General features: G+C 40.2%; 1 pseudogene; it reads left to right on the top strand.

Annotated features, from left to right (window-relative positions):
- LOC116048211 overlaps positions 1-22,148 on the top strand; it is a 243,840-nt pseudogene that overhangs the window by 175,930 nt on the left and 45,762 nt on the right.

A 22,148-nucleotide genomic window follows, 5' to 3' on the forward strand; every position in this document is an offset into this window, starting at 1 on the left:
ATAATTAAAAATTTAATTTCATATTCAGCTGTGAATGATGTTTAACAAACTAACTTCAACAATCCAGTTATAACAATTCATTCAGTTTATAAATACATCTGATGGTTATTTACAGATTTACAGCTGTGTAGACTGAAAACACACAATCACAACAAACAATGTTTTATTATTAAGATTCTGTCTCTCAGCCTGTTTTCCATTGCCACCTGATCTCCTGCAACTGCCTCTAAAACCATGTGTAAGCTGGTCTTAAGTCAGTGTGACGTGCACACCTTCTGTTTATAGAAATACCAGTTTATGTGTGATAGCACAGTGCATACGGAAAGTATTCACAGCGCTTGACTTTTTCCACATTATGTTCACAGACCTGGGGAAGGGTACAAAAAAATGACTGCTGCTTTAAAGGTCCCAATGAGCACAGTGGCCTCCATCATCCGTACATGGAAGAAGTTTGGAACCACTGGTCATCCCTCTAAACTGAGTGATTGGGAGAGAAGGGCTTTATTTAGGGAGGTGACCAATAACCTGATGGTCACTCTGACAGAGCTCAGGGTGACCCAGGGCAGGGTTCCTCTGTGGAGAGAGGATAACCTTCCAGAAGGACGACCATCGCTGCGGCATTCCACCAATAAGGCCTGTATGGTAGAGTGGCCTGAAGGAAGCCACTCCTTAGTAAATGGCACATGGCAGCCCACCTGGAATTTGCCAAAAGGCACCTGAAAGACTCTCAGACCATGAGAAACAAAATTCTCTGGTCTGATGAGACAAAGATCAAACTCTTTGGCGTCAATACCAAGTATTATGTTTGGAGGACACCAGGCACCGCTCATCACCTGGCCAATACCATCCTTACAGTGAAGCATGGTGGTGGCAGCATCATGCTGTGGGGATGTTTTTCAGCGGCAGGAACTGGCTAGACTAGTCAGGATTGAGGGAAAGATGAATGCAGCAATGTACAGAGACATCCTGGAAGAAAACCTGCTCCAGAGTGCCCTTGACCTCGGACTGGGGCGACGGTTCATCTTTCAACAGGACAACAACCCTAAGCACACAGCCAAGATATTGAAGGACTGGCGTCAGGACAACTCTGTGAATGTCCTAGAGCGGCCCAGCCAGAGCCCAAACTTGAATCCCATTGAACATCTCTGGGGGGATCTGAAAATGGCTGTGCACTGACCCTCCCCATCCAACCTGGTGGAGCTCGAGACATTCTGTAAAGAGGAATGGGTGAAATTGGCCAAAGATAGGTTTGCCAAGCTTGTGGCTTCATATTCCAAAATACTTGAAGCTGTAATTCCTGCCAAAGTTGCCACAACAAAGTATTGAGCAAAGGCTGTGAATACTTATGTACATATTATATTTTCGTTCTTTATTTCTAATGAATTTGCAAACATCTAAAAAAATATATATATATCATTATGGAGTCACATTGTGTGAAGAATTTTGAGGAAAAAAATTGGAATAAGGCTGTAACATAACGAAATGTGGAAAAAGTGAAGCTCTGTGTATTTGTGGTATTTGTTGTATTTGTGCGTATGTCGTACATCTGGTCCCAGGTCTCCATTCAGGGAGGAACTGGAAGGTAAATCCACCTCAACTCACTTTATTCTACATCTTCTAGATATCAACTATGTCATGTTGTGTTTATTGCTTCTAGTTGAACAATGATTTATTAAAAACATGTGGAGGAGAAAACTGAAGGAACACATAAACTTATATCTGTCAGACTTGTGAAGTACGAGTTTACAAACAGCACTGAAGGCAAGAGCGCTCTTCCCCAACTGTAAAACAGGCCCACAAATAATAAGCCTGTTGCTTTATTTGTGTTCATGATAAAGTAAGTGCAGTATAATGATTCCAACCTGATCTCACAGAATTCCATGAAATGAACAAGGCCCCTTAACTCAAAATCTTTGGCAGTTTCACGGAATCGCCGAAAAATTCCGTGATGGGCCCACTGAAGAATTCTGTGAAATGAATACGGCCCCTTATGTTAAGGAAAAGGTTGTGGGTGGGCTTACGTTTCCATGACACACGGGACGGTTGGGTTTAAGAAAAGATGAACAGGACAGTGATGTTTAGGAAAACATTAATGGGAACCGGGACAACAACGGGACAGTTTCATGTTGATGGTTTGTTTGACCGGAAGAAATGTTGTTTAATTGATGATAGAGGTGATTTAGAGTCAGTTTGGAAAAGTGACAGTGCTATTCAACCGTGTCAATTTAATTTATCTTTTCTCCACTGGAGGGGAGAGTTTACTAGAGGTGTGAGATCTTGTCTCCACGAGATCTCGCGAGATTAAACGTGATGAGATTTCTCGTAAAAAGTGTCTGGTGATATCAGTACACAAGTGCAGAATCCCCCGGCCGTTCTCTATGGAAGTAAATCTGTTTCATCGGATTTTGAAATTAAAAAGCCATTAAATTTCTAGCACTAAATAGTTATACATTGAAATTATGTATCTGAATTTTTTGCCTCAAAATTTTACTCACTAATTTTCAACAACTAATTCTCACCTTTTTCTAAGTTCATAAATTCAAAATCAAAAATTCAACGCAAAAAAATTCAATATAACAAATTCAGATGCAAAATGTAATGTTTAAAATTCAACTAATATTTTCAACTTGCTCAAATTTAACAGGCCAAATTCAACTGCAAAATACAATGTTTAAAATTCAGTGTTAACATCCTGGAACCCAAGGAAAAGCACTTGATTCTAGAATCAAGATCAGGAGTTTGCCGTAGTAGCTTTAGCCAATAACTATTTTCTCTGCTATTTCATCACTAAATTCACTTTTGAGACTTTTTTATGTGAGAAATCAACTTTGTAGAGTTTGAATATGGGTATTTTTACAACAGTTGATGGTGAATAGCACATTTGCTCTGATGTTGTGGGACTTGAGAAGCTCCAGTCTGATATGATGATATAGTAAACAAAAAGTGTTAAACAAACGAGAATATGGTTTATATTTTAGATTCTTCTAAGTAGCCACCTTTTGCTTTGACGACAGCTTTGCACACTCTTAGCATTCTCTCAATCAGCTTCATGAGGTAGTCACCAGGAATGGTTCTCCAACAGTCTTGAAGGAGTTGAGCACTTGTTGGCTGCTTTGCGGTCCAACTCATCCCAAACCAGCTCAATTGGGTTAAGGTCGGGTGATTGTGGAAGCCAGGTCATCTGACACAGCACTCCATCACTCTCTGTGGCTACTTTGAAGAATCTAATAATCTGTATAATTCCAAATGTGTTCCTTCATAGTTTGGATGTCTTTAATATGAATCTACATTGTAGGAAATAATACAAAAAATGAATTGAAACCCTTGATTGAAATAGTGTGTCCAAACCTTTGACTGTTACTGTACTTCCTTGTTTACTGCTGCAATTAATACAATGCAGAGGAAGAGAAAAGAGCATCTGTCTTCACAGAAATCATCTGTTGAGTGTTTGATGGTAATTTATTTGTGATTTAGAACATAGTCAATGTGAAACAATAGTAAAATAAGCTTTATTTATCTCGGTCTACTGTACAATGACAAATTCAAGCACAAAATATTTGGTCTCAACTACTGCCAGAGAACTCTTAGTTATGTTGTAACCTTGGTTCTCTGAGTGAAGAGACTCTCTCTCCACCATACATATGGAATAAGTAACAGTGTAACTGTTAGTTATACAGAAGAGAAGCCAGTCATTTGAGTTTATGGCAAAACCTTTCAGTGCTTGCTTTTCATTTTGTGACTTTTGATTGAATAAAGGACTATTTTTCCAGTCTTATTTCTTCATTGAAGTTTTCTGTAAAATAGTGTTAAAGTCTCGTCTTGTGTTTACCAATGCAAAGAGCTGTATAAACAATGGAAATTAATTTAAATAATTGAGCCTCTATGTAAAATATTGTCACTGCCATAACAGCTTCCTATTGTGTTAGTGTTAGTTGATGTGTTTGGTTTATGATGGCAGCCTTTGTAAATGTATAATACTTTGAAATTAAGGCCTTTTGAGTACTTTAGTTTGATATTAAGGTAAATTGAGTAACTTAGTTCATTTGTTTAGTTATGAATATGTATAACTGTATCCTAAGAATGTGAAGCATACTTATTGTTGAATTGTATTTTATATGCACTAACTTTGTGCTCCCATTTCTGTTTGCAGAACGTCAGGTTTACAGATTTAGTCTGTGTTCAAGTGAATTAGTGCCGTGTGCATTGCTGTGTCTTCAACCTAACACAATTAAGTTCAGTAAACTGATACTGAGGTCCTGTCAAATGCATTCTGACCGATGTACCAAAGCTAATGTTCATACCAAGAATCAGCAAATACAGTTCATTAAACCTCCTCCAGTTTAGTGACAGTCAAACGAAACAAAGTTAGCTTTCTGTTGGCTAGACTGTTGAAATATAATAATTATTTATATTGGATCACTTTGTTTAGTTTGTGGATTTTAAATTGATTGATTTAATTCTAACATATTTCCAGGCACAGTGACAGAAAACAGATACTGACTGAAACTCTGGAGAAATTCATCATCGTACTTTAGTCAACAAAATGTAAAAATCTAGTGTAACATGCAGCTGAGTTCTCATGAATCAAACTTTAAACACACTCACACTTCCTCAGACCAGGTCTCAACCACTGCAGTCCACCATGGTCCGTCCTGCAGGAAGAAACAAAGTCAGAATCAACTTCATACACCTTCACTCAGATCCTCCATTAAACATGAACCATAGTTCATCAGTTAGTGACAGAGAAACAGTGGGAGAGCTGCTGTTGTTTGTCCGGTTTGCATTTCAACATCCACTTATATCTCACTGTAGGAGTGAACATGAGGCTCCTGTATGTGCATCTAGTTCCACAAAAAATTGAGATTAACAAAACAGTATCAACGTACGGTTTATGCAACTTCATAATACTGAAAGCACAGTGTCTGCATATCTCTGTCTTTGTGAAAACACAGTTTTAGTCATTCATCTATGTACACAAGTACTCTTACTTTAATAACATTTCTTTAAAGTAACTGTACTTGAGTACAATATTCTGGTACTCTTTCCACCTCTTTCTACCTCACCCTGTGGAGAGTTATGGTCAGGTAAACGTCACCTCTGGGTACTGACGTCATTCATCTGCATGTACAAACCGACAGACTTTCCCTTTAGTTACCAACTAACACTAGCTTTGGTTGACAAGGTGCTAACAAACACTGAACAAGATCTTTTAGGCGACCAAACTGTTTAAATAAACTTTGATGAAGTGAAACCTGATAGGCAGCTCATCCTCCCTACCTGTATACAGAAGGAACTTAAAAAGAATAAATGTGCTCAGGAAGAATGAGGTTGTGATTATCTTAAATGTTCTTTTTGACTAGAAATAATTTAATTATATATATATCTGTAATATATCCAATCAGCTATTACATGATACAACAGCTTGTCATAGTTCCGTATGACAAGCTGTTGTCATAGGGAACTTATGACAACAAACCCCTGTACACATCCTGAGTCTCTCAGACTAGAGGACTGAGCTTCACAGCTTCTCTCTGACAGCTTACAGCCAACTCAACCAAAAAAGGATAAGATACTAAATAATATATGAAGTAAATAAGAGTTCAGAGTGTCATCATTTTACAAACACAAACAGCAGTACACTAACCTGAGAGTTTCCAGTCTGCAGTGTGGACTCTTCAGTCCAGTCGACAGCTGCTTCACTCCTGAATCCTGCAGCTCGTTGTTACTCAGGTCCAGCTCTCTCAGACTAGAGGACTGGGAGCTGAGAACTGAGGACAGAGCTTCACAGCTTCTCTCTGACAGGTTACAGCCACCCAGCCTGAAGAGGAATCAGAAAAACATAAGAAAACAATTACAAACAATGTTTGTTTTAATAAGGAAGATATCAGATTTAACCCATAAGAACCCTGACTTATTCCCCCTCAAAGGAAAATTATGGGGGGGCATAACACAGACTAATAGACTACATAGAACACATTTCTGAGATGTTCTTTTAAATAACCCCCTGTAGTGTCACCTGATATATAAGTCACAACAATATTTACCTAATGTGTTTTATATCAATTTGTTCAACAATTGTGGACAGAACAGGTTAATTGTAATATATTACTCGTTATGTAAGCATTACAAACTTTAAATGACTAGAATCTTACCATAGAAGAAACCAAAAAAATGCTTTTAAAAATTGGCTCTGTCAAATCTGTTGACCATGCACACAGCCATCTTGGAAATGTTGTCATGGAAACACAAATTGTCAAACTGTCACATGGCCACTACCAGGATGTTCCATCAGTGTCACTTAGGGGCTTCATGAGTTAAAATAAAGGATAAAGCTGAATGAGAAACTTTCCAGAACATTTAAAGAGTGTGTGACACGTGTGTCACAGTGGGTCTTTATGGGTGAGAGACCTCCGAGTAAAACATTGTTTGTGGTTCTGTGATTAACTCAGTGATGTTTTGTGTTAGCTGAAAGAAAAAAGCTAGAAAACTGCACTTTAAAATGTAACTCATTCTTTTTTAGAAATTATTTGCTTTTATTTGTTTTAAATTCAACACGTCATTTGTTGTATTTTAGAAGAACACTGTAACCAGTAGAAAGGCATAAGTAAGAAACACTTTATCTGTTTATTTATTGCAAGTAATATCTTTATCGCGATATTCAATGTTATCACATATCATGTTTTCCTCATACTGTGCAGCCCTACTCAGACTACATTTATGCTGATTTCAAATTTAGTTTGAATTTAACTAAATTTGAACAAAAGGATTTTTACTTGAGTATAATTTCTTTAAAGTAACAGTACTTTCACTTGATTACAATATTTCAGTACTCTTTCCACCTCTGCCTGACTCATACATGCAGACTCACTCTGTTTTCTCTCCAGGTGATTGAGATGATTGCTTTCCACCTGTGTTTGGAGTTGGCCAATCAGCATTCGAGGTGGCAGTCAATAAAAGGAGGACTCCTGAGAAGTGGGATTCTCTCTTGCTCTGTGCTGCTGGCTGGTTGTCAGTTTTCCTGTCCTTTAAGCTGTAGCTGTTGTTTGGTAATTAAACTGTAGAGTTTTGTGAGGTGGGGATTGAGGACCGTAGGTGAGTTGGGGTACCCTGTACATTATGCACGTAGTTAATCTTTGTTGTCTTCTGAATGTGTTATGCTTTATTTTTATTAACATGCATTACTTGTCACTATTGCGGTCACAAGTTTGATTTAAATCCTACTATTGCAGTTGTTTAGATGGTAAGAAATGGTTGCACATGCACCGGAGATAAAGTGGGACAATGCGGAGGAAATGGGCTTTTCCTCCGCTGCTCTCCCCGTGAATTTTCCCCGTGCAACATGGAGTGGCGGGGGGAGGCAGGGGGATCCTCCCACACTGTGCAGCGGATTCTAAAAGAGACTCTTGCATCAATAACGACGACAATGGTACCTGACCAAACGTCCGTATTTTACGAGATGAGTGAGAATGTGTTGGAATGCCACAAAGCTTGGGAGTGAGAAAAAAACATGAATAATAGGCTATATTGTTTTACAGATATGCTTACAGTGTACTGAAGTCACTACTTTTTCTAGTTTTTGTCCAGTCATGTTTGTTCTGTATGTATATACATTAATTGTAGAAAGATATTTAGAATTATAGCTTATAGAGATTTGTGGATATGGTTGTAAAACATTCTCTCATTATGAATAAGGGTTTGAAATTAAGCCTAGTCCTTAGGGTAAATTGCCCGAGGAACATAAATTCCCTCTGCTCACTTTTAAGGCAAAGTAGGCTAAATAAAACATTTTATTTATATAGTGCTTTACAAGGCTACTCAGACACTTTACAGTAACGCCAGCACATTTAGCGCAATAAAACCAACATTAAAAGCAATTAAAACTTTGTAAAAATGTGGAGTGACTAGTAGGCCCTAAGTAGATCTTTTTAAATCCTTACGCAGCCAGTCGGTTGTTTTGTCTGGACTTTTTCTCTCTGTCTGATAACAGCCGTATTTCCCTTTTTGCATATTATATGTTTCACCTCCTCGTAATTTTCCATTAACAGCTGCTGCTCAGCGGGTTAAAGATGCCACACGCGTCTTCTCCATTTCTGAATCAGTAAATCTGTGATCGATACCGTGGTCTATTTAAGAAAGCCGTGGACGTGCACTTATCCCAGCTATCTACACCTGGCTTGACATAGCTTCACCTTCTCATCCTGGCTCGGCAAACGTGCAACCGATTAAGCCGCGATGAGTGGACCACACTAAGTAAAGCTGCGCTTTTTCAGTTATCCTGGATTTCTTCATTCTACTTTTGTGCAACATGCCCCAGGTCCCATCTTCTACCATCCTGTTGTGAGCCATTTCCATGTTTGTAATAAAAACCAAATATTTCACTTTTACACCGACTGTCACACTCTATTGATTGTCGTGTTGCTGTCCCCGAATCCATCGAAGGGGTCGTAACAATGGGGTCCAACCATAATTCCTGCATAGTCCATTCAACATAGCTGTGAATACTGTCATGTTGAAGCTGAGAGTCTGCACTGTAAGCACATAGTCAGTTTGATTTCAAATCCAGAGCCAAAATAACAATGTTGTCATTGTCCAAATACATTTGGACCTAACTGTATATCCAAGTCAAGTTTATGTGCTGTGAACCAAGACATTACGATGTTGACAAACTCCTGAGTCAGCTCTCTCAGACCCGGGGCCTGTTTCACAAAAGCAGAATATATAAATCCAGGATAACTGATAAAGTGAGGCTTGACCTAGTCTAATCTGTGCATCCTGGCTTGGTGCGTTTCACGAAGGCCAAGCCAGGCTGAAGAGGAGCGACTAGGTTGAGCCAGGCTAAAGTAATTCAGATAGATGCGCGTCCACGGCTTTCCTCAAAAGACCGCGAGGTCGATCACAGATTTACTGATGCCAAAATGGAGTATACGCATTTTTCATACTTTATACAGAGTGACCAGCAGCTTCTTGTGGAAGTATGATAATGTGTTTCACATTATTTGTATATTAAGAAAAGAAACACGGCTGCTGTAATGAAACCGAGAGAGAAAGCGTAGCAGATGATCACGGACCGACAATGCGTAAGCAGCCTATTATACGATAAATATATACATTAACTGACCACTGCTCTGAATTGAAACCATCGTAATCATTCCATTCAAGGATTAGGCTACTAATCATTTGCACAAATTAACAGTTGTACTCTTTGCCTCAAAAGTAAGCAGACGATAATGTTACTCAAGAAATTTACCATGAAGATCAATTTTCTATGCTAGAGTATGATGCGTAAATATCTCTTTCACTCTGTTCCTCCCTCTCTCTCATGGGCTAAAATATACATTTCCTAAGTCATTAACTTCCACTGCTCGCTTTTAATGCAAAGTGTACAACTGTTCGTTTTTGCAAATGACAGTGACCCATTGAATGGTTTCAGTTAAGAGCAGTAGTTCATAAATGTATATTTTTAGACTATCATTCAGTCTGTCCGCTATTATCTGCCATGCTTTTTCTCAATGCGTTTTTTAAATTTTTTTTTTATAGAGGACGAGTTTCCTTCTCTACATATTATATGCCTTGCTCCCTTGTCGACATAGAAAATAAAGACACTGAAGAAATTAAGTGATAAATTCCATGTACACTGTAAACATGAATGGAACAGAGTATATTCATCAATTATTTCCCCCCCAGCAAAATATAAGGTCAAAAACCATTGACCTGTCCTCTCCCTGTTGTTAATGAATGTACAGTAGCCTACATCACTAGATAGTTACTGGTCCAGTGAACTAAGACTATAATTTGGGAGGATTATACAATTAGGATATGTTCTTTAAATTGTACAATCCTCCCAAATTATAGTCCCAGTTTACTGGACAACACAATTTATGTGCTAAGAATGCCAAATACAATGCACATAGAAGCGGAACAAATATGATCCTTATTGTTAAAGAATTTAAAAAAAAATGTATCAACTAAAATAATTCAAGGTGCATTGGTCAACTATAGAAATGTACAGCATTGTATGTATTGTCCTTAGTAACAGACTTCATTTAAAACACATTTTGCAACTGTATCAGCCTTTTCTAATTATCTCAACAACTGCCATACTATAGTCATCAATCTTCTAACAATATGAATAGCAGTCTTCATACATATAACAGTAACAATGACTGTCACATGAATAATTATTAAAACAAATTATGGTCCCAACTTTAAATAATAACAGTACTTAAATGACCAGCAATATGCACCTGTTGTATTTTAATCCAGGCTGGTAACAATAGAGTAAAACCACTGGGTGATCAGAAAAGGCTCCAGGATTAAATAAATCCTGGCTGTTAGCCTGGTCGGGAGCAGGCTAGCTGCACAGAAGAAATCTCAATGGTGATTTTTGTGCCTCCACTTTCGTGAAACCGAGTCAAGGCTTAAATCATCCAGGATAACTGATAAATCCTTAATCCCTTATCTTGGTTTTGTGAAACAGGCCCCAGGGGCGTTTCTAAAGCTTAGATTCGGGGCTTAGGCCAGACCCATTTAAATAAACTGAATGCAGTGCAAAACGGCGATTGGCTTGTCCAAGTTGTTAATAGCCTTTGTATGTTCATTTTAGCTGCCCAGTTTGTAGATGTAAGTTAAATGGCACCAACATTTGGCATAATCATAACTGGTCTGGCAACCCAAAGGCCAGGGTTTTGTTTCCAGATTTGTGTGGTGACTTATGTTGCGGGGGGGTCTGGGGGTCCACCCCCCGAAAAGTTTGAGCATTAAACGTCATTTTCTGCATTCTGGTGAATTTGTATGCACCTATTTCTACCTTTTTCTGAATCAATATGCTGGAAATATCTTTATGTAAAGGGAAACAATTACATCCAAATATAAAAACATAATGGGATATATTGCAGTAAGGCTCTCAGGCATTCTGTATTGCTTTGAACTGTTCTCCTTTGGATCGACTTTTCTAATTATATCTGAGTCAGCACACATGTAGCCTACAGGCATCATTTACTCTTCCCTCCTCTTGTTGGGGAAGTAACCTCCTTAAATGTGCATATGACAATTATTCACCTCAATGATAGCCTACATTATTCATTTTAATGTATTAATAAAACCCTGGACTGTAATATTTCAGATGTTTGAGCAAGATTTCTGCTCAAGTCATAATAGACTATTACAAGAATAAAGTCCATATATTTCAGAAAATAATCTATCTGCACCATAGCCTGCTGCGCAATAAGCCTACGTGATTGCTCTGCGGATACGGTAGATCTCAGACCTTTGGACAGGCACAGAGCCCCGTTTTGGTCTCTGGTCTCTTAATGAGACAAAGTTTAGGGAAGTGGCTGTAGGCTGCTCTACATCAGAGGTGGAAAACCAAAACGACAGCAGGAATACATGGAGCACAAGCGCGACACATCTGCCGCAGCATGTCGACAGCAGAGCGCATCCATAAACGTGAAGCTGCACAGCTTTTTACAGCGAGAGTGGAAACATTTAGGGGGTTTAAAGAGAATTCCGGCCAATTTTTACGTTAATCTTGATCGCTATAGCTACGCGAGTACTTTCGATAGAAAAAACCCCGACCCGAATCAGTGCAGGCAACATGGAGAAGCTGCAGCTACGTACTACAAGCGTCCCCTGAGCTAAAACAGCAGTGGTCGGGGAAAGTTTTAGAGTGCCTTTGTGCCTCTTAACAGACACAAAATGCAATTAATATGTCTGTGCCACATGAACAGGGCAAGCTAGCTACCGGCAGGATCGAGACAAGGACCAGGGTAGGTGAATTTAAATAATGTCTGAGTTGAAAATGCATCTTATTGACACGTAAGGGCCCTGTTCATCATACTAAACCTCATTCACCCTCTTAATCTTGTTTAGTCAGTCAACTAAATAATTCACATACAAAGAAAATTACATCTCAGAATAACGGAACACTAACCTGAGAGTTTCCAGTCTGCAGTGTGAAGTCTTCAGTCCAACCGACAGCTGCTTCACTCCTGAATCCTGCAGCTTGTTGTTACTCAGGTCCAGCTCTCTCAGACTAGAGGACTGGGAGCTGAGAACTGAGGACAGAGCTTCACAGCTTCTCTCTGACAGGTTACAGTCACTCAGCCTGAAGAGGAATCAGCAATACATAAGAAAACAATTACAAACAATGTTTGTTTTAATTAGGGAGACGTCAGATTTAAGGTGAAGGACGTAACCTCAGAGTAAAGCATTGTTTGTGATTCTGTGAGAATGACTGATTATTATTTTGCTCTGTTGCAGAACCTCGCCAGTCAGTGAAGATGCACTTGTTCGTAGTTCTTCTTCTCATTGACAGTGCAAAGGGATGCAAACATGTGAGCATATCTACATTCACTCATGACTAACTGTCAGAGTGGTAATGAGTCTCCTTTATGTGCACCCAGCTCCATTTAATAAAACAGAATCAGCCATACGCACAACTTAAGGGGTCATGTTGATGTTCACCTTTTAAAAATGTAACGCACTAATGTTTACTCAGAGTACATTTGGTATACTGACCTACTTTTGATTTAACTACATTTGTACAAATGTATTTCTTTAAAGCAACAATACTTTTACTTGAGTATACTATTCTAGTACCCTTTCCACCTCTAACTGACTCATACATGCATACACAAGGAAACAGATGTAGCCTCCTGTCCAAATACATGTCCCCTTAAATATGGGGTCCAACCATAATTCCTGCATAGTCCATTCAACATAGCTATGAATACTATCATGTTGAAGCTGAGACTCTGCACTGTAAGCATAAATCATTGTTTGATTTCAAATCCAGAGCCAAAATAACAAAATGTTGTCATTGTCCAAATACATTTGGACCTATCTGTATATCCAAGTCAAGTTTATGTGCTCTGAACTAGAGGGCTGCATTGGGATTGGGTCCCGCCGCAAATCGCAAATCTCGCGGGAGCGGGCGGTTTTAACTTTGCTGCGGGCGGGAGCGGGCGGCTAAAAAAAAACACTGTGGGATCGGGATGTAGCCTGGAACCCCCCCACGCCAGCAGAAACCATAGATATACATATATACTGACTGAGTATATACTGTATAGGCCATCTATGAGCAGACACCAGCGTGTCTGAGCCTCCCAGGACGGGGGAGCTCCGAGCCAAGGCTCCGTCCACCGTCCGCCCGCTCCCTCATCCTCGGCTCCTTCCTCCCCCTCTCTCCCTCATCCTCGGCTCCTTCCTCCCCCTCTCTCCCTCTCCTTCTGCTCCTTCCTCCCCGTCTAACAGCAGCAAACACCTGCCTTCTTTGCCTTCATCTTCTCCCTATTAACCTATAAAATGACGTGTTTTCTCATGCGGGACGGGAGAAGACACAACATCAATACATCTCTATTATTGTGCGGGCATAAATTCTCAGTTTTGCGGGAGTGGACGTACACATTGCGGGAGCGGAACACACATATTGCGGGTGCGGGCGGTAATGGTCAGAAATTCGCCGGGAGCGGGATGAAGAAAACGCGCAGGGCTCTACTCTGAACCAAGACAATCTCCTGAGTCAGCTCTCTCAGACTAGAGGACTTCTAAACCTCATTTTTTTTTTCTTTTAATTTTGTTTAGTCAGTCCACTAAATAATTAACTTATTAAAAAAAATATCAGCACAGCATAACTGAACACTAACCTGAGAGTTGTCAGTCTGCAGTGTGGACTCTTCAGTCCAGCTGACAGCTGCTTCACTCCTGAATCCTGCAGCTCGTTGTTACTCAGGTCCAGCTCTCTCAGACTAGAGGACTGGGAGCTGAGAACTGAGGACAGAGCTTCACAGCTTCTCTCTGACAGGTTACAGCCACTCAGTCTGAAGAGGAATCAACAAAACATAAGAAAACAATTAATAACAATGGTTGTTTTAATAAGGGAGATATCAGATTTAAGGTGAGAGACGTAACCTCAGAGTAAAACATTGTGAGTCTGTGAGAATGACTTATTTTGCTCTGTTGCAGAACCTCGCAAGTCAGTGAAGTTGCACTTGTTTGACGTTCTTCTCATTGACAGTGCAAACAGATGCAAACAGCTAAGCATTTCTACATCTCTAAAGCTTATGAATTCAAAGCATGTCCTGTAGCTACCATCCATACAGTACAGTATCAAAATCAGTTGTAGGATAACATTATGGGGTCTACTGCATGTATTTTTCAACATTTTGGTATTGTATAATCTAATCTTCTGCTACTTAACAAATCCCTTTAGCCCTCGGACCTGGTGAAATATTAACCCAAGTCTGTCACATCATATAGATACAACTATAAAGATCGAAATTTGCCTGTTTCCAGCATTAGCACAACACTTCGCGATGGTAAGCTTGTTACCTGTGACGATATATGCTAAATTTATCGTCTCTTTCACATTAGCAAGTGACTGAACTATCTGGGTGCGTTTTGAGATGCCTGATGAAGTTCGACGTTGTTGATCCGGCATCATTTATCTTGGTGCCACACACCTTGCATGTGTGGCTGTTCGCTTACTGCCACTGTTTACGAAGTTATTGAAAGCAAAAATAATGACAAAAGGTATCTCTGGGAGGACTTGGTGTCGCCATCGTCAATGCATTTTTTGAGATGTGAGTGTGTGCATAGGCATAGCGCCTGCTTTACTTTGCACATTATGGCTAAAGGCAGGGGACATGCAGATCGTCATACGTTTCCCCAACGTATATGCGGCAATAAAAGAAAACAGAAATACATGAAAAATTTAGATTTAAAAAGCAATATTTGCATGAAAACAGGTTGTTGACAAGTCTCGAAGCTCGAGTCCGAGTCAAGTCTGAAGTCTTTTGTGTTGAGTCGCAAGTCAAGACTGAAGTCACTGTTTGTGCGACTTAAGTGCAACTCGAGTCCTATGGAGGATATATTTATTCATAATTCAAACTGAAAGTCCAAAGAGAAAACGAAGCAAGATCAAATTGAAAATAGTATTATTTTACTACGCTACTAGGAAAAATCATGCCATAATTAAATGTGAAATGTAAAAGCTTAAATGGAAATACTTAAATTAAAATCTCAAATAGAAAAAAAGAAATAATAAATAAATAATTTTCAATTCATGAAATTTTTGAATTTTATGTTTTACATCTGACATTGACATTTTAAGATTCACCTTTTACATTTCGATTTAACATTAAGCTTTTCATTTAGAAGTGACAGGTGTCAATTTAAATGAGGAGGCGTGGCCCAACGGCTGGTGGGAGGGTCTGAAACAACTTCCAGCTGACAGCGGTTGCTGTGAGTATTACTAGCCGACCAGTAAGCAAGTGATCCCGGCCACCGCAAGCTGGCTGTCACCTAAGACTGGAGCTTCCAAGTCCGACAACATATCGGAGCAAATGTGCAATTGGCCATCAATTTTTGTAAAACTGCCCATATTCAAACTGTACACAGTTAATTTCTCGCATATCTAGAGATTCGGCATCATCGCCGCTACAGCGCGTAGCGATGTGTCCCGGCCCCGGGCAAGGTAAGGAGACAGGCGCTGTAGCGGCCTCTCCAGCAGGCTGAACCGGCTTCCTCCCTCCCTTCCCTTGCCCGCTACTTACAAAAATTGATGGCCAATTGCACATTTGCTTCGATATGTTGTCGGACTTGGAAGCTCCAGTCTTAGGTGACAGCCAGCCTGCAATGGCCGGGATCGCTTGCTTACCAGTGGCCAGTAATACTCACAGCCCCCCCTGTCAGCTGGAAGTCGTTTCAGACCCTCCCACCAGCCGTTGGGCCACGCCTCCTCATTTAAATTGACACCTGTCACTTCTAAATGAAAAGCTTCATGTTAAATCAAAATGTAAAAGGTGAATCTTAAAATGTCAATGTCAAATGTAAAACATAAAATTCAAAAATTGAAAATATAAAGGGGAAAGGCTAAAATAAAATGATTTCTTTTTTTCTATTTGAGATTTTAATTTAAGTATTTCCATTTAAGCTTTTACATTTAACATTTAATTATGGCATTGTCAAGGGTAGATGTAGATGAGTAGTCGTGAGCAGGTGTAAACACTCAGGATGAGTCGGAGATGAAGTTGACAAGATGAGATTTTTATTGTTTACCCCAATTAAGGCCCAATGAGGCAAAATCGTGAAATAAAAATTAACAAAACAATTAAAGAAAACAGAAAAATATATACTTTCAAGGAAATAAAATAAATTGACTTGGGAGTCAAAACATTAAGATAATATAAATATACAATTGTTCACTAATTAGACCTTAACTCAAGACATCACTCTGAGGCTATCCAACAGACTTACATCCTACTCCCTCAGGTATTCCAACAACTCTCTCTCCAGAGCAAATACTACTGCCACTCTATATAGCCTGAAGCCTGCCCCTCAAATTGGAACATACCAACACAATACAATGCAGGGGTGGCTCAGGTGATTAGACAGTCACGGCTCCATACAGCCAACATTAATATATCTAAAAAGCTAACCATTTACATTATATCAGTTATATGATTCACATTTAAATTAGACAAAGCCACAAGACATCTTGATGGTTGCAAAATGTAATACTTAAAATGCTGGTTAACTTCCTGTTACCCCAGAAGTCATAGACCCATTTAAACCCGAGGATCACGGCAAACTTTCCTTTAGAACAAAGAGAGCACATGCTGGTAAGACAAATCATGTTACCCTCTGTTAGCTTTTAAACTCAAACGACACTAGTTAACAAAGTATGGTTTTAAACAATAGAAAATGATGTATTGATGAATGTTGCTATAGCATTTAAATCACCAGCAATATTCGATGTTAAAGGTGTGTACACAAGAAAGCTATGGGATAACTGTGAGGAATTTGATAAATGACTAGGTTTACAGATTATATGACAACAGTGTGTGGTAATTAACAGGCAACATTTACATTCAGTCTCTGAGAGAAAATAGGTAGCGTGACGGCAGCCATGCGCCCCGTCACAGGCATGATTTTTCCAAGTAGCGTAGTAAGATAATACTATTTAATTTGATCTTGCTTCGTTTTCTCTTTGGACTTTCAATTTGAATTATGAATAAATATATCCTCCAAAGAGTCTTAGTCTCAGACTGGAGTCCCCATCTCTGATTTATCCTGACCTACTTTTTACTTTGGATTTAACTACATTTGTACAAATGTATTTTAACTTGAGTAAAATTTCTTTAAAGTAAAAGCACTTTTACTTGAGCACAATATTGTCATGGTTGTGTATGTCTCTGTTTCCTGTTTTATTTTGGTAGTGTGGTTTTCTATCTTGTCTTGTTTTACTTCCTGTCTTTTCGTTTTCCCACCTTTGTGATTGTCTGATGTCTTTCACCTGTTTCCCAGCAGTTTCCTTATGTCACCTACCCCTTGTTAACCCTCATTTACTTGCGTATCTAGTCTCTGTGTTTCCGTGAGTCTCTGTGCTGTCCGATCATTGTTTCTGTTTTTGGACATTGTGTGTGTAAGTTAACACGTGTGTGCCTCGATATACCTGTTCCCTGTAATTCCTGTTTTTCGGGAGTATGCCTGTTCCTGTTTTTGGGATTCAGCCTGTTCCTGTTTTTGGGATTCTGCCTGTTCCTGTTTTGAAATCCTGCCTGCCTGCTTGCTTGCCTGCCTGCTTCTCTCTGGATTCAAGGAAGTTTGCCACGTGTTGAAATTGTTTGTTGGACTTTGGAGGAAGCCATTTCCACATGGTCGACGCCACAAACAAGAGATACTGATTAACTGGGCATGCTCTGGAGAGCGCACTGCACCCACCACTCACCACTGGTTCTCCTGGATACGACACCCACCTGGCCCCTTGCACTATTCTCTGTATATATTTATCTTTATTAATTAATTAATCACTTAAACGTATTTCCTGTCACGTCTGCTTTTGGGTCCAACCTCCAGTGCCGTTCCATAACAAATATTCTAGTACTCTTTCCTACTCTTTTACACAAAGAAACCAATCCCCTTAAATATGGGGTCCAACCATAATTCCTGCATAGTCCATTCAACATAGCTATGAATACGCTCATGTTGAAGCTGATAGTCTGCACTGTAAGCACGTAACCATTGTTTGATTTCAAATCACGAGCCATAATAACAAAATGTTGTCATTGTCCAATTACATTTGGACCTAACTGTATATCCAAGTCAAGTTTATGTGCTTCTCTTTTCATCTTGTTTAGTCAGTCCACTAAATAATTAACATACTGTGACGGGGCGCATGGCTGCTAATCTTTGGTAAATTTCTAGCCTACTAGATCTATTAATTTTGGTTGTTTTTAGCTTTTGTCTACTCGTCTGAGCCACCCCTGTATGGTATTTTGTGTTGGTATGTTCCAATTCCAGGGGCGTGCTTTAGGTCTGTATAGACTGGGAGTTTCAGTTGCTCGGGGGAGCTAGAGGGGGAAGGATGTAGGTCTGTTGAAGGCTTACAAACACATACAAAGAAAATAATATTTCAGAATAACTGAACACTAACCTGAGAGTTTCCAGTCTGCAGTGTGGACTCTGAAGTCCATCCGACAGCTGCTTCACTCCTGAATCCTGCAGCTCGTTGTTACTCAGGTCCAGTTCTCTCAGACTAGAGGACTGGGAGCTGAGAACTGAGGACAAAGCTTCACAGCTTCTCTCTGACAGGTTACAGCCACTCAGTCTGAAGAGGAATCAGCAATACAATTACAAACAAAAGTTATTTTTCTAAATGAATGTTAACTCCATTTAATCTGGATAGTTGTATGTGCACATACAGAGCTTTGTTGGAGACTTTGACCACTGGCAGCAGCCTCAGAAGAGCCTCCTCTGAAGCAGAGTATTTCTTCAGGTCAAACACCTGCAGGTTGTTGTTACTCAGATCCAGCTCTCTCAGACTAGAGGACTGGGAGATGATGAATGAGAACAGAGCTTCACAGCTTCTCTCTGATAGGTTACAGCCACACAACCTAAAAAGGATATTCAGCAAGTCCATTTAATAATTAATAAATTAAGAAAAAAGAGCTTAGGTAGTAATCTTTTTTTTTCTCAGAAGAGCCTCCTCTGAAGCAGAGTATTTCTTCAGGTCAAACACGTCCAGATCTCTTTCTGATGACAGTAAGATGAAGACCAGAGTTGACCACTGAGCAGGAGACAGTTTATCTGTGGAGAGACTTTCTGAACTCAGGGACTGTTGGATCTGCTCCACTAGAGAATGATCATTCAGTTCATTCAGACAGTGGAACAGATTGATGCTTCTCTCTGCAGACAGATTCTCACTGATCTTCTTCTTTATGTAATCGACTGTTTTCTGATTGGTCTGTGAGCTACTTCCTGTCTGTGTCAGCAGACCACGTAGGAGACTGATTGGTCTGCAGTGAAAGACCCAGTAGGAAGCGAAGGAACAAATCCAGGTGTCCATTTGGACTCTGTAAGGCCTTGTCCACAGCACTCTGGTAGAAACGTGTTGATTTGTCTCCGAACACTTCAGACCGACAGGATATCGTTTGATCTTCTTCCAGCAGGTTGACTCCAGAGTTGATGAATGTCAGATGGACATGAAGAGCAGCCAGAAACTCCTGAACACTCAGATGGACGAAGCAGAACACCTTGTCCTGGTACAGTCCTCTCTCCTCTTTAAAGATCTGTGTGAACACCCCTGAGTACACTGAGGCTGCGCTGATATCGATGCCACACTCTGTCAGGTCTGATTCATAGAAGATCAAGTTGCCTTTCTGCAGCTGCTCAAAAGCCAGTTTTCCCAGAGACTTGATCATCTTCCTGCTCTTTTTATTCCAGTGTTTATCTGTCTCAGCTCCTCTATCATACTTGATGTTCTTCACTTTGGACTGAACCACCAGGAACTGGATGTACATCTCAGTCAGGTTCTTGGGCAGCTCTCCTCCCTCTCTGGTCTTCAACACGTCCTCCAGAACTGTAGCAGTGATCCAGCAGAAGACTGGGATGTGGCACATGATTTGGAGGCTTCGTGATGTCTTGATGTGGGAGATGATTCTGCTGGCCTGCTCCTCATCTCTGAATCTCTTCCTGAAGTACTCCTCCTTCTGTGGGTCAGTGAACCCTCTGACCTCTGTCACCATGTCAACACACTCAGGAGGGATTTGATTTGCGGCTGCAGGCCGTGTGGTTATCCAGAGGCGGGCAGAGGGAAGCAGATTTCCCCTGATGAGGTTTGTCAGCAGCACATCCACTGAGGTGGACTCTGTAACATCAGTCAGGATCTCAGTGTTGTGGAAGTCCAGAGGAAGTCGACACTCATCCAGACCATCAAAGATGAACACGACCTCTTCAAACCTGCAGATTCCTGCTTCTTTGGTTTCACTAAAGAAGTGATCAACAAGTTCCACCAAGCTGTACTTTTCCTCTGTCAGCACATTCAGCTCTCTGAAAGTGAATGGAAATGTGAACTGGATGTCCTGGTTGGCTTTGTCTTCAGCCCAGTCCAGAGTGAACTTCTGTGTTAAGACTGTTTTCCCGATGCCAGCCACTCCCTTTGTCATCACTGTTCTGATTGGTTCATCTCTTCCAGGTGAGGCTTTAAAGATGTCTTCTTGTCTGATTGTTGTTTCTGGTCTGTCTGGTTTCCTGGATGCAGTTTCAATCTGTCTGACCTCATGTTCATCATTAACCTCGGCAGTCCATCCCTCTGCGATGTAGATCTCTGTGAACATCTGATTCAGAACTGTTGGGTTTCCTGCTTTAGCAATCCCCTCAAACACACACTGGAACTTCTTCTGCAGGTTAGATTTGAGGTTACATTTACCAACTGCAGCAGGACTTCCTGAATGAACACACAACAAAGAAGATCAATAAGTCAAAGAACATATTTCAACATTTCCTCTGTGAATGAGTACATGAATATATTTTGGTCATCTCTTGAGATATTAATAGAGCTCCCATTTATCCAGCATGTTAAATCTTTAGAGAAATCCTCTTACTGCTCTGCAGACGGTCAGCCAGCTCCTCCTCCTTCATTCTCCTCAGGAAGTGCAGTGTGATCTTCCGAAATGCCTCTCTGCTGCTCATCCTCTGCTTTTCATCCTCACCATCCAACACCTCTTCATCCTTCTTCTGACTCTCTAAGCATTCTGTGTAATCTGGACTCAGAACCTTCTGTATCTTCTTCAGCTCGTTCTTCACAAAAGTGACAATGTCCTCCTCCAGCAGCTGGAACAGAAGATTATATGAATGACAAATCAAACTGAAATCATGGAAGCAAACATCAGATCCATGTTGGACAGCCTGACAATCCACTGGTCTAAAAAGTCCAGCATGTAGATGAGTGTGAAAAGAATAGATGTAAAAGTAGTTGTTGTACATGTACAGACCAAAAATATGGCGTCCAGGTGTGTTTGATGCGGCTGGGCAGATTGACCACTGGGAGCCTCTGAGCTCTCCTGGTCCACTCTGTGGAGGAATCAGAAAGAATTAGCTGACATTATGTCTCTCCACACAGAGACAAACACAAGGTAAAGTTTCATGAAGTAATGTTTGGGTGTTAATCAGAGGACTCCCTGTAGTGGTAAACATTTACTAGTCCTGCTGATTATCAGTTTGAAATCCTCACCTTTGATCATCAGAGTGGCGTTCATGTTTGAAGTCTAAAGGATAAAGCATAGACCGGTCACTCTTCATGGACACACAGCTGGGTTCAGGTTCTTTCAGGTTCCTCCTGATAGAAACAAAAGATAAATTCTGTACTGCACCCACAACACACTGAGACAAAACCTGTCAGTGGTTTAATACACCTACTGTACAGTATATATGTATTCAGGTAGTTCTTGTTAACATTGTGTATGATCCATAATGAGTATTTAGTTCAGAAATGTTTCAATGTATATTTTAAAGCTGTATTCAGTGCAGTGTGCAGCACAGGCTTGAATATGATGCTGTTGGGTGACCATCATTAGTAATGCTACTGTCTAAGTAACAGTGGTTGTCTCTTTACTTCTAACAGTTTGGACTTGCAGTAAATAAAGAGAGAAAACCTGCACTCAACCTTTTTAGACAGATAGTACTTTTATTAACATTTTACAGGAAATCACAACACGGTCTCACGGTAGTTTGTGAAATGGTCACGTTATTTTAATCAGTTTACATTTTCGTGCTGGCCACCACGAAAAAAACCCAACAAAAACGCCCCCGTGAACACGAATCAATAGATTAAATAACGTGACCATTTCACGAACTGCCATGAGACTGGG

The sequence above is a fragment of the Sander lucioperca genome, chromosome 2 (genome assembly GCF_008315115.2).
Source record: "Sander lucioperca isolate FBNREF2018 chromosome 2, SLUC_FBN_1.2, whole genome shotgun sequence".
NCBI classification, from domain to species: Eukaryota; Metazoa; Chordata; class Actinopteri; order Perciformes; family Percidae; genus Sander; species Sander lucioperca.